Below are 13,762 nucleotides of genomic sequence, written 5' to 3' on the forward strand. Positions count from 1 at the left end.
GGCCTTTGAGCGCCGCGGGCCAGTGCGGATAAAAGAACAGGAATTATGACGGGGGAACCTTTTCTTAGGTCTTGTGAGGAAACCAACACCAGGTCATTTGAAAATAAGGAAAATAATATTTAGAGAGAAATAACTATTTCTGTTGAAAGGAAACAAATATGACTAAAAAAGAGCGACAGATGTTAAAAGCAGGCGACATGACTGGAGGAAAACTAGGATTAATGGAGGAAAGTTTGGACCGGAGGGACTGGAGAATGTGTTAGCAGCTACTTCTGGAATTGTATTTTACCTTCTTCTTTTCTTCAGTCTTCGTCATCGTGCCCCGAGAACTCTTGAGACTCACAGGAATGTCTGTTTTTCTTCTTATTCTGACTTTGTTGCCTGGAAACCTTCACAATGAAACGTCTGCAGGGATAAAAAAAAAAAAGATAATATTTGTTACATCACTTTAAATCAATTTTCTTTACTTAAATACCTTCAGATGCATTAGTTTTGTTTTCCTGGAAGGGCACCCAGACAGTGCATACCTCTGCCAATGGTCTCATTTCAGGTCTGTTGCCACATTTCCTCATCAGGACAAACTTCAACAGGATTTAATTGATTTAATCTGGTTTATTACTAGAGATTATTCCTGTAATAATGACTTTGATCGACATCACAGAGTGGCGTCCGGAGGGAAACGTTCCAAACAAGAATTACATCAACAGCCGTTAATCCACTTTCTATTGTGTCACAATTTATTAATGGAGATTTAAAAGCTTGACCAGATGGTGTGTTGGTGGCAAAAGAGCAACAAACTCTCATGACATTGACTCTGTTAAGTGGATAATTATGTTTTTGTCTGAGGATAAAATAAGAAAAATGTAGAGATTTGACAGGCATTTTTAAGCCATCTTTGCTTTAAAAACACAGAGTAAAATAGGGATTTTATTTCTGGATATTTCACATTTGTGTTCCTACCGTGAATGGAAAAGGCATAATTTTGTCTGCCAAGTTAAATTCTTCAGCAACTCGTCATCATTCATAGGAAAATCTCACTTCTGTGTAACTTTCATTGGAAAGGTTCAGACCAGATACGTAAACAAGTAGATCGTCAGCATACAATGCAACACCTTCTCCAAATCCCTGATATGTCTTTCAATCGCTTTTCCTTTTATTATCATTTAAAATACAAATGTTTTCGCCAACATAGTTTTAAAATTCATGTGATAAAAGGAGACTGATTTTCTTTATCAATTAAACTTTATTAAAGGAGTTTTAAATAATGTTTTGTGGAGCGTTATGACCCTTGTTATTTCACTTTATCTGGAAAAGTTGATGCTTGAAAAAAGCAATCAAATGTGATCCAACTTGATTCAGGAATGAGATTTGTAATAATGACTTCATCCACCACAGCTGCCTGAACACAAACCCTGCCAGAGATTTTTATCACTTAAATTACTTTTTTCTTTTCCCCACAAAAACCAGTGACCAGTTCACTTCGGCAACTGTACATTTATTTAAAGTTCCACGGTAATGAGGTCAAAACACTTCCAAATAATGATTGTATTTCAGATTTTCTTTATTATCATAACAACGTTCCGCTCCGTTCATCCAAAGAATGGAACGTAACTCAAAGAGAAGTGACAAGAAACTCACAGAAAAGTGTTTTTTATTCACTCTTGATAAGAAAAAAGGTCCAACAGAACTGAAAATGAACTTCCTGTCTAAGGAAATGTAGAGAACCGTCCTTCCTGTCTCTCGGGAAAAACCGCGGAGCAAAAGGAAACTGAGAAGTATGTTTTTAAATCAGGTTTGTTAATAATAAAGGAAGTTCAACACTTAATGACCTCAGTGTAACCCTGGACTTGCTATTGTGAAATCTCCCTCCACACGAGTGTCGGTGGGTCGTCAGGTGGTCCAGGTCCCCGGCCTGTCCTTCATATTCCATCCATTCTGCACAAACACCAACTGTGTCAACACTGGACGATATGGCGGAGGAAGCACGTCATGAATTCCACCGACACCGAGAGTAACGTGACGGAGCCTAAACTAACAGATGAGGCTCGTGGGCCAAAATTGGACGACCAGATCAGGTCATGTGGCCCGAAATGCACTTAAAACGACTGTTTAATAGTTTCACTTTCACTGAAAATAAACATTGATGTCATCATTTTAAGCTTTGGAAAGGTTTGTCTTTATTAGCGGCTTTAGATTAAACAACTAACTCAAGTAGGGATTTTATAAGATACAAAACGTCGAAAAATAATTTTAAAAGAAAAATGCAAAGGCCATTTTATTTAGTCAAATATATTTTATTGGTCCTTTAACATGCTTGCATGGACTTTAAAGGACGCTAGCGCCATCTTTGGGGCGATCGTTTCAGATTCCGGAAAAAATGACACAGAAGCTGCTAAGAACTATAAGAAAGTATTAAAAATATTTAAGCTACACAGCTTTAATTTAGTTTGTACAACCTTTTGAGGTCATTTTGAGTCCAAGTAGATTTAGGACCGTGAGAGAACCAAGTTGAAAAGTTGATCAACCGCATCCTCTTGTCCTCAGTCATCGTCAAGATCTAGTGGGATATCATTGTTACTTTAGCTGCGGAGCTGTTGAATATCAATATAGTAAAGTTTTCTCACATCCCTATGATATTGTTATCAGTTTGAACCCTTATATACTATTTAAGTCTCTTCAATACATGTTCACTGTATAGTGTTTGGCCCCAGATTTGGACCATGAATAAAATGTTGGCCCTTTCAATGCAGGTCTGTACAAAATACTTGTTTGTAACTAGTAATTGAGTATAGTTTAGGTTTTGTTATATCTAAAGTTGGTACTTTTGAAGCAGTTCTAACGGTTCCCAATATGACGTTCAAAGAAAGTAAGAAAGATTGATTTATTGATTATTTATTTATAATAATAAATACCAGTTCACTGAGTTATGACCTGCCATGTTGTAAACTGTGTGTGATTGCAGCAGATGACGGTTGCGTAACTATATTTGTAATACATGTGTAATGTGTGTATTTTAGAGAAAAACACTTTGTGAGGGAAAATGAAAAAAAAGATCAAAATAAATCCTCATTGCTTTTTCCATCTGGTAACTAAGTAACAGTGACTTTTGTTGTCGAAATCCTCTGAATCAGCAACATCCAAGGTTGCGTAACACAGAGTGCTGACCACTGCCGTGACCTCGGTGATGTGTTGGACGTGACAGACACACACTGTTATTCTCCGCCACCCTCATTATCCTCGAACCGTCTTGTGAAGATTGTGATCGTTGCCGACTGAGGTTTGTATGCTCCAACAAAACAACAACACAACGGTGCGAGTCGCTCGACTGTCAGTTACACAACAGCATCACATTAATCTGGTCGTGTCCATCAACCGCCGCGGACCAGCGAGGACGGCTCACGTGGTCGCTGTGCAGGATGAGCGTATGAAGATAAGATCCGAGCGCTGCTGGATCATTAGTCCTGATGGTCTTGAGCAGGAAGTGGACGATGAAGCTCAGATCCATCACTTCCTGCTCGTGGAGTCAATTATTGTTAAAACAATAACAGTTGCTCTTCTTATGTAAATTCTCTTTTTATTTTATCCTCTGGTCATCAATACACCCATGTTTTAATTAAATATGCTAATATATAGATATTATTTTTCTTTTTTTTTTTAAATCACATCATCTACCAGAAAAGTACTGAGAACATTTAGTAACTGTGGACCAGAATTTCAACCTCAATTAAAATAATTTTCATCCTCAATTTTCCTCAAAGTTATTTTCTTCCCTTTTCTGTACTTCTGAAGTATGCATTAAAAATAACATTTAGTAGTATTTATTGCCTTGTTTTAAATGTTTATTGATATTTCAAGAACTATTTATTATGTTTAATTCAGTGTTATTATTTATTATTTTTGTTTATCTTGTTTATATATTTACTATTGTCGTATTCTTTTATTATTACCTTTATTATAATGTTGGTTTTGTTTTAGTTTTTGATATGTGTACCGTATGTACTAATATCTGTATGTACTTCTGAAATAACTCAAACTTGTCCAACCAAATCCAAAGATTTTTAAATTCAAAAGTATTTATCGACATCTCTTCCCAACGTTATTGAATATTGACGCACGTCACATCATGGCGGACGGCTATGGAGTAAGATTACTGCCACCGTTTTGAGCGAGTGTGTCTTGGTTTTTGTAGACTCAAAACATTTTTTTTTTGCGCAAAATCACTTTTCTGCTCGTTCAACCAGTCGTACACGTGCATTCAACCAGTCATACACGCACGCTCTAGCTGTCATACATGTGCTCAACTTCACTCACAACACCAGTCTCGCACGCTGCTGCTTGAAGCCTTTTAAACATCATTTGAACATTGTTACCATGGGAGTGAACAGAGTTGTCAGAACGCTTAATAAAGTTTGACTTTATCTGACTGTTTTGTTGACGTTCCCTTTAACACAGCTTTATCTAGTGAATGCATAACACAACCCCAGTCAAACGTTTGACTGTATCTTTATTCTATGCGCCTGATAGTGAGGAAAATACGGTAGTTTAGAGAGAAGTTGAAAAAAAAACATCTAAAATGTCTGTGTCTTGCAACATGAGGTGGTTTGTCTCCGGAATAAATGAAATGTGCCGTGAAAGTGTGGAAACAACTCTTCTAAGAAAACGCCTTTCTTGAGAAATGTGTGCAGCAACAGCCTATAGCCAGAGATGTTCAGACCTCACTGGTGTCATGCTTCAGACCCACACCATCAAACAACCCTGAGGAGATTCAATTTGATTCGACACGGAAGGAAAAAAAAAAATGTTGTTGAACAACTTGATTCCTTGAAATGGACCGAGAACAGAGACGGTGTTTTAGAAGCAAATCAAGTGAAATCTAGGACGGCCAAAAACACACACCCTTGCAAGGTGTAACACATCAACAACCAGTCGCAGACAATACCACTCTATTGTGGACGTGTTCTGGGTGTGCCCCCGACACGGCTCCATAGCCAGGACGGGTGAGAACCGTCAACGGTGACCCAGTTAGCCACAGACAACACAGCACATACCTACGGCGATGCCAGGATTCGTCCGTGCAGGCGGCTGTCAACTCTGATCCGTCGCCAGCGTGTCCACGGACGGGAAGCGGCGAGTGGGCGTGTCCGACGATGATGATGTCGTCAGATGTTCGGTCGTTACGACGCGTTTCCTCACGTGAGGCAAACTTCAGACCGACTAGTCGAGGAAAGAATCCAAGCAAGAAAGTATCGTCTCTGATCTGTGCGACTGGAAAACCTGAAATAATTTGAATAACTTTAATCTTCAGGAAACTATGAGGTTTGGAAAAATCTCGGGAAGTTTCTTCTGACCTCAAACACACGGAGATCCAATCCACGACGAACCATGTTGAGCCAATTGTTCCCTCGGGGGTTTGTGCTCAGGATGAATTGTGCGTTTTATGTGTGCGTCTGTGTGTAGAGCAGCAGGGGTTTTACGGCCGGCAATAAAGCACGAGGATATAAAGAGAGAACGTTGACGTTGAATGGACTGACAAGACTCTATTAGAGAGAAACAATCTGTCCTACGATAAACCTTAACCCTGTTATAAAGAACACACACATGCACACACACACACACACACACACACACACACACACACACACACACACACACACACACACACACACACGTGCACGCACAAACACACACACACCCTGTGTGTAGCAGACAAAAGGGCAGTCGGCAAATTGATTTGAAATTTGTGACCTGGATTCTAAATACAATCTGCATATTAACAAGGGCCAGGGCACAGTGGCAGAGAGTCCCTTCCCGTCAGAGCTAGCATTAGCATGACTTCATGCTCCCGTCAGAGCTAGCATTAGCATGACTACATGCTCCCGTCAGAGCTAGCATTAGCATGACTACATGCTCCTGTCAGAGCTAACATTTGCATGGCTACATGCTCCTGTCAGAGCTAGCATTAGCATGAGTAAATGCTCCTGTCATAACTAGCATTAGCATGGCTACATGCTCCTGTCAGAGCTAGCATTAGTATGACTACACACTCCTGTCAGAGCTAGCATTAGCATGACTACATGCTCCCGTCAGAGCTAGCATTAGCATGACTTCACACTCCTGTAAGAGCTAGCATTAGCATGACTACATGCTCCTGTCAGAGCTAACATTTGCATGGCTACATGCTCCTGTCAGAGCTAGCATTAGCATGAGTAAATGCTCCTGTCATAATTAGCATTAACATGACTACATGCTCCTGCCAGAGCTAGCATTAGCATGACTACACACTCCTGTCAGAGCTAGCATTAGCATGACTACATGCTCCCGTCAGAACTAGCATTAGCATGACTACACACTCCTGTAAGAGCTAGCATTAGCATGACTACACACTACTGTCGGAGCTAGAATTAGGATGACTACATGCTCCTGTCGGAGCTACTACAAGAACTGCAGAGTAATACTAGGAGAATCGCAGAGTAATTCTACAGTTACTCACTGCTTTGTAGTCTACCAACATTTTGACAGACTATTAACACGTAAAATCTGTTCAGGGTCAAAAAGTAAAACCAGAATTAATACATAATGGCTTATAAGTTGCACTGTCGATTTTTAAAGAAAAATGTAAACGTATGTTCTAAAAAAAATACAGTAAATGAAGTTGTGCGATTTATTTGTTGTGTTGACTGTAACTTATTTAAAGTTCTAGAATAACAAGTTTTGTCTAATAACTATTGGAAGGGATTTGCTGTAATAGCATTAGAAAGTGTTTTATTGGGGACAGAAGTGTCAAATGGTTAAAAATCCCAACTGCAATAGAAAGATGACAAATCATGAATCTTTGGTTAGAAGCTTTGGTTACACGTTTAGAAAAAAGTAAACTTTGACGTCCCTTAAATAATCATCAAGTATTTATCCCACACTTTGCATTACATCCAAACTTTTACCTCACATTCTCAACTCTTCAGCTTCAACACTAATTGTCGCAGCAGTTTCACGGTTCATCAAGATTCCATCCACGGCGGCTGGACTGACCCTCAGCACGACTTCCGAGAAGAAAATAAATCAGGGATTCAAGTTACATAATCATAAACAAGCGACTGTGCTGCACCACAGTTATCTCCACATGACTGTGTTGTTGCTATTTACGCGTTCTTGAACTCCACGACAAGATCGGATGCAACTCCCGAGAAGATAATGAAGCCATTATGGTCCGTTTGTTCCAGCATTCCTTCATTTCACTCGTCATTTGACATGAATCTCAAACGCTCCGGCCCCGGGGACACGATTCTACAAGGTTGACGAGCGGAACCGTCAAAGGAGCTGCTGTCTGCTCCCTCAAAAGCTCGGTCGAGACCCTGGCACAACACTGACCCCGTTACCATGGTAACTCTAATATCAGGGTCCGAGTGATCGTCGTAACACACATCATTTAAGTGACAAATACAAGAGAGCTGACATTGTTTTGTGATCTTATTGTACTTTTTCATCATTCAGTATCTTCTCGTCCTCAGTCATCACTGTATCCTCTCGTCCTCAGTTATCACTGTATCCTCTCGTCCTCAGTCATCATTGTATCTTCTCGTCCTCAGTCATCACTGTATCCTCTCGTCCTCAGTCATCGTTGTATCCTCTCGTCCTCAGTCATCATTGTATCCTCTTGTCCTCATTGGTGACTTTATCTTCTCCTCCTCAGTCATCACTGTAACCTCTTGTCCTCAGTCATCACTGTATCCTCTCGTCCTCAGTCATCACTGCATCCTCTCGTCCTCAGTCATCACTGTATCCTCTCGTCCTCAGTCATCGTTGTATCCTCTCGTCCTCAGTCATCATTGTATCCTCTCGTCCTCATTGGTGACTTTATCTTCTCCTCCTCAGTCATCACTGTAACCTCTCGTCCTCAGTCATCACTGTATCCTCTCGTCCTCAGTCATCACTGTATCCTCTCGTCCTCAGTCATCATTGTATCCTCTTGTCCTCAGTCATCACTGTAACCTCTCGTCCTCAGTCATCACTGTAACCTCTCGTCCTCAATCATCACTGTATCTTCTCGTCCTCAGTCATCACTGTATCCTCTCGTCCTCAGTCATCACTGTATCCTCTCGTCCTCAGTCATCATTGTATCCTCTTGTCCTCAGTCATCACTGTAACCTCTCGTCCTCATTCATCACTGTATCCTCTCGTCCTCAGTCATCACTGTATCCTCTCGTCCTCAGTCATCACTGTAACCTCTCCTCCTCAGTCATTACTGTATCCTCTCGTCCTCAGTCATTGCTGTATCCTCTCGTCCTCAGTCACCACTGTGTCCTCTTGCCTCATTGGTGACTTTATCTTCTCGTCCTCAGTCATCACTGTATCCTCTCGTCCTCAGTCATCACTGTATCCTCTCGTCCTCAGTCATCACTGTATCCTCTCGTCCTCAGTCATCATTGTATCCTCTCTTCCTCAGTCATCATTGTATCCTCTTGTCCTCAGTCATCACCGTATCCTCTCGTCCTCAGTCATCATTGTATCCTCTCGTCCTCAGTCATCATTGTATCCTCTCGTCCTCATTGGTGACTTTATCTTCTCGTCCTCATTGGTGACTTTATCTTCTCGTCCTCATTGGTGACTTTATCTTCTCCTCTTCAGTCATCACTGTATCCTCTCGTCATCAGTCATCGTTGTGTCCTCTCGTCCTCAGTCATCATTGTATCCTCTTGTCCTCATTGGTGACTTTATCTTCTCGTCCTCAGTCATCACTGTAACCTCTCGTCCTCAGTCACCACTGTATCCTCTCGTCCTCAGTCATCACTGTATCCTCTCGTCCTCAGTCATCACTGTATCCTCTCGTCCTCAGTCATCACTGTAACCTCTCGTCCTCAGTCATCACTGTTTCCTCTCGTCCTCAGTCATCACTGTATCCTCTCGTCCTCAGTCATCACTGTATCCTCTCGTCCTCAGTCATCACTGTATCCTCTTGTCCTCAGTCATCATTGTATCCTCTTGTCCTCATTGGTGACTTTATCTTCTCGTCCTCAGTCATCACTGTAACCTCTCGTCCTCAGTCATCATTGTATCCTCTCGTCCTCAGTCATCACTGTATCCTCTCTTCCTCAGTCATCATTGTATCCTCTTGTCCTCATTGGTGACTTTATCCTTTCGTCCTCAGTCATCGTTGTATCCTCTCGTCCTCAGTCATCACTGTATCCTCTCTTCCTCAGTCATCATTGTATCCTCTTGTCCTCATTGGTGACTTTATCCTTTCGTCCTCAGTCATTGTTGTATCCTCTCGTCCTCAGTCATCGCTGTATCCTCTCCTCCTCAGTCATCGCTGTATCCTCTCGTCCTCAGTCATCACTGTATCCTCTCGTCCTCAGTCATCACTGTATCCTCTCGTCCTCAGTCATCACAGGGATCTTGCAGGATTTCATTCTTCCTTTCGCTGCAGAGTACATAATGACTGCTGCCATCTAGAGGCTTGAAGTTTAATTGCAACACAAAAATTAACAAACGCAGTGAATATTTAGTAATTACGAAAAAAAAACTAACAAAACAGACTCTACTGAAATATGAACCAAAAAAGGACTAAGGTTGAACTATGATTCGAACACAAAAAATGTATCTCTTTTTTTTTTAATTAAATGAATTTAAAACAAAATAGATAATAAAATTACTTTTCAAAATAAAATTACTTTTGTAGCACATAATTGAGAGTGCGATAAAAAGAGTAATTAAAAAAAGATTTGGTGCAAAAATAAGTAAATGTATAAATAATTATTAAAATATATTAACAGAAAACCATAGGGTTGAGACGAAACTGATACTTTTAGAAACCACACACTAAATATGTATTATAAAAACAGCACAAAGAAGCTAAAACTATGATGACAAGTCAAAGGTCAGAAGTGAAAAAAATAAATCGATACTTTTGAATCGTATCTGGATACAACATTGAAGAATCAATGCTTTTGCGAGTTTTGATAGTTTGAACAAATGTAGAAAAGAGTGAGAAACTGGATAAAATGTGAATAATAAGATAAATATACATGTACTGTATGTAAAAAGAGAATATATAAGAAATAAATATATGAGAAAAAAAACAGGTTAAAACATTGAGCCAATTTTCTTAAATTTAGAGATTTTAATTTGAATACAAACTCAAGCTCTTTATTCAGAGACTTCAACAGTGAAGTGGGAATGATGAGTAAAGAACGATGACCTTGACAACTTTGAACCAAATTAGTTTAACATTCCACTTTGTCGGAAACGTGACTTCGGAAGCGAGATGTGTTTGCGTGAAGTATAGAAATAGAAAGTCACGTGTGGGCAGATCAAGTCATCTGTCGTCCCGGACGCCTCGGGTCATTCATCCGCCCTCAAGTGTATCGTAAAGTTATTCTAACCCCGCCCCGCGGAGACCTTTGGCTCCAGAACCAAACAACACTCGGCCCACACGCATCCCACCGGCGTCTCGGCCGTGGACGCACAACAGCGCGACACAAGAGAGACACAACTCTGCAGGAAACAACACAATAAATCACTTTTTTAAAACACATTTGAAGGAATAAAAGAATATTTTGACATATATCAGTAGGCGTGACCTTCAGGAGAACTCCAGGATGACCTTGGTCAACCAAAGATTGCACGCGAGCCGACAACATCAACACAAACTGAACCGACGCGAGGCTGCCGGTGCAAAACCCCTGCAGCAAATAGACGAGGGATGAAGTCATCAGCTCAGAGCGGGATCGTAAAAAACGACTCCAGCGCAAACAAAAGGAAAACACGGAGATCCAACGGTTCCTTGCAGAACCAGCGCCGACACATGTTTCTGATAAGTGAGCCCAGTGAGGTCATGATGAAGTCATGTGTCCTGCACTCAGGTTTACTCCGAAGACCGAGGCCCCGGGACTCTTCGGAAGAAGGATTTCAATCTGGGCGTCGCTGCGGAACATCCGACATCTTGACACCTCGAGCACCTGCTGCTCTACACGTGTTCCAACATCTTCAAGTCGTGACCTTTGACTCTCTGTGAGGGTCACATGACCACCAGACTCACTGGGTCAGAGGTTTAGTTCGAAGTCCTGAGGGACTTTTCGACTCTGACCAGAAGATAAAACCACAACAAGACAAAGTCCCTTGTTTTGTAAACAACTTTATATGCTGGGCGTTGAAACAGAGGTTTAAGTTACACTGTGCTGACACTGGGGGGAGCCAAACACAATTTTTCAAATCAAGATTAGTGTTTTACAAGTCTCATGGATTCTGTTAGTGTCATGAGGGGCCAGATAATAATATCAACATTCAATAAACTGCGTTGAGTATAGGGCTGCATGATTTAGTAAAAATGTGCGATATTGGTGTCTTGAATTGCGATATCGAGATTAATGCGATATTTTTTCTTTCACTTAAAAATGTAGCCGCGCGCAGGTGCGAGTATTGTAGTGGAGGTCCGGGGGTTTAGAGAAGGAAAACAATGCGATATTTTCCTTTAGTTTATTTCTGTGCTTCGAGGTGTCGACATGATCGTAGTAAAATATCACTTATAACGCTCAGTCTCGCGGGACTTGCATCGCTTTCCCACCAAACTGAGCGACATCAGAGAGGAGCCGCCGGCGCGTCGCAATATCACCAGATCGATAATAAATCCACCTCCTTGTACACGACCACATAACATTTTATAAATGAAACAACTAAGCTCGTTAGCATACGACGAAGACGGACAGGTTTACACTTGTTTGGAAGTTCACGATCTTATAAGAAAACAACTGAGACGAGATGAAAAGTTCTTACAATATGTTGCTTTAACAAAGGAGGTTGAAAGAGACGAGTGACTGGATCACTAGTGTTTGACTAGATCATAAGTTAGTATTACTTCACTGTATATACTGAGCTAAGTCAGCACGCCGGCAAGACGTGTCGCCATAGCAACCGAGCCTAGCAAGCTGCGCCTCACAGTTCACAGACGGACAGAGACGTAAACAACAACGAGACATAGAAGTACAAATTGACAACTTTGACACTGATTGGTTCAAAGTGCACATTAAAGAAATGCTTGATTTAAACAATAAAAAATGATAAATTATCACATGTTTTTAATATGTATATTGCATGTGCCATTATCGCGATATCAATATTTTTTCTATACATCGTGCAGCCCTAGTTGAGTATGTGATTTATTTCAGTTACACTATTAAGGTCATTGTACAGTAGGGTTGTCAAGATACTAACATTTTCAATATATATCCGATACTCAGGAAAGTATTTGATACTAGATACCACAAGGACAAAAAACATGCCCCAAATTTTTCCCGGGACATTGGTTTAGGGTCAACTGCTCGAGGGGTCACACGAAGGCTCCGATAGATACAAGTTTAATGTAAGTAAGTAAGTAAGTAATTTTTATTTATATAGCGCTTTTCCAGACCAGGGTCACATAGCGCTTAAACAAACAAAACACTACTCAAAAAAGTACATACTTTAAAGATCAAGATAATACTGAGAACAACACAGGAGTTCCAGAAAATCAAGGAAAAGCCTGAACAAATAGAAATGTACGACAGTTTGAATCAATCAAAGACAAATGTAATAAAAAATAAAATGAAAACAAAATGAATTAAAACTATCATAAGGAAGAGTATTTTTGTGGGTACAGCAAAGAGAGAAATGTAAAAAAAAAGTTTTTGGTACAAATCTAAGTGAATACATACTAATAGGTATTACAATATTGTCACGATAATAACATTCTCAACTCGATACTCAGGAAATATTTGATACAAGAGACCATTTTTAATACTACAAGGATATTTGAATAAATACACATTTTTACCAACAAGAAAAATACAAAAATACCTTCTATTACAACTTGTAAACAATAACATCCACCCTCAACACTAAGTCTGGTTCTGCTCGAGGTTTCTGCCTCCTAAAAGGAAGTACCTCCAATAAAGTCTGAATTAAGTAGTAGTAGTTTGTAGTAGTTAGGTTTGTAAATATTTATTTTAAATACTCCCTCAGAAGTTACAACACAACCTAAATAATGGAACGTTTCTACTTTAGGTACTGACCACTGCAGAGAACACAACAAATAGTTCGTGCAGCAAAACAGGTCGCATGGTTGACATGGTTACAATGTTGTGTTAAAACTCAGGAACTAAGAACATCTACTTTTAAATGAAGAAGAAATATGAGGAATATAATCGTTCTACCTTCAGTGGCGGTGAGTGAGACACAAGTTCTCCTCGAATTCCTGTCAAAATCCAAAATATTGCTTCAGAGATTCACGTGGGAACTTCCGCAGCATCACCCGGAACCATGTTTATTTTCACTGATCTCAAACAATACGGATTGATCGAACTGTTGATGGTGAACACTCCAGTCCATCAGAATGATGTGTAGATCTGATTATTATGATCAACACGGAAGTGCGTTTGGGCAATAGTTCCGGAAGCGGGAACATACTTTTTATTGGTGGCTTTCTTTATTAGGCGAAACCAAGTCAACAATTTTTTTGACTCATAAAGTTTTAGCTTGTAAAAAAAACATGATTTCAAGGCAACATCCGCCCTGACGCCTTCTTCATGAGTGAAGCGGAATCGTGGGGTTTCTCTAAAAGGACAAACTTGTGTGATGTTGCCATCTATCGGTCAAACGTAGTTATTACAAATCAACAGTCTTCATTTGTGTTTAAACAATTTTCAACGAAAAACAAACAATTTTCAAAATGTAATTAATTACAATAACAATAATTTAAAGTAAAGCGAATGTGTGTGTGTGTTGTTTGATTTGT

General features: G+C 40.1%; 1 protein-coding gene across 2 annotated transcripts in view; it reads right to left on the reverse strand.

Annotated features, from left to right (window-relative positions):
- The window catches only part of add3a (adducin 3 (gamma) a), a 76,017-nt gene extending 62,737 nt beyond the window's left edge, over positions 1 to 13,280 (reverse strand). For both annotated transcript variants that reach the window (XM_087808332.1, XM_087808330.1), the window contains exons 1-2: positions 13,182 to 13,280; positions 290 to 405 (exon numbers count right to left, since the gene is read on the reverse strand). The gene's annotated coding sequence lies outside the window, so the exon portion shown is untranslated. The remainder of the gene's footprint in view (positions 1 to 289; positions 406 to 13,181) is intronic.
- Between the last annotated feature and the right edge of the window lie 482 nt (positions 13,281 to 13,762).

This window comes from Callionymus lyra, chromosome 1, assembly GCF_982586985.1.
Source record: "Callionymus lyra chromosome 1, fCalLyr1.hap1.1, whole genome shotgun sequence".
NCBI lineage: Eukaryota > Metazoa > Chordata > Actinopteri > Syngnathiformes > Callionymidae > Callionymus > Callionymus lyra.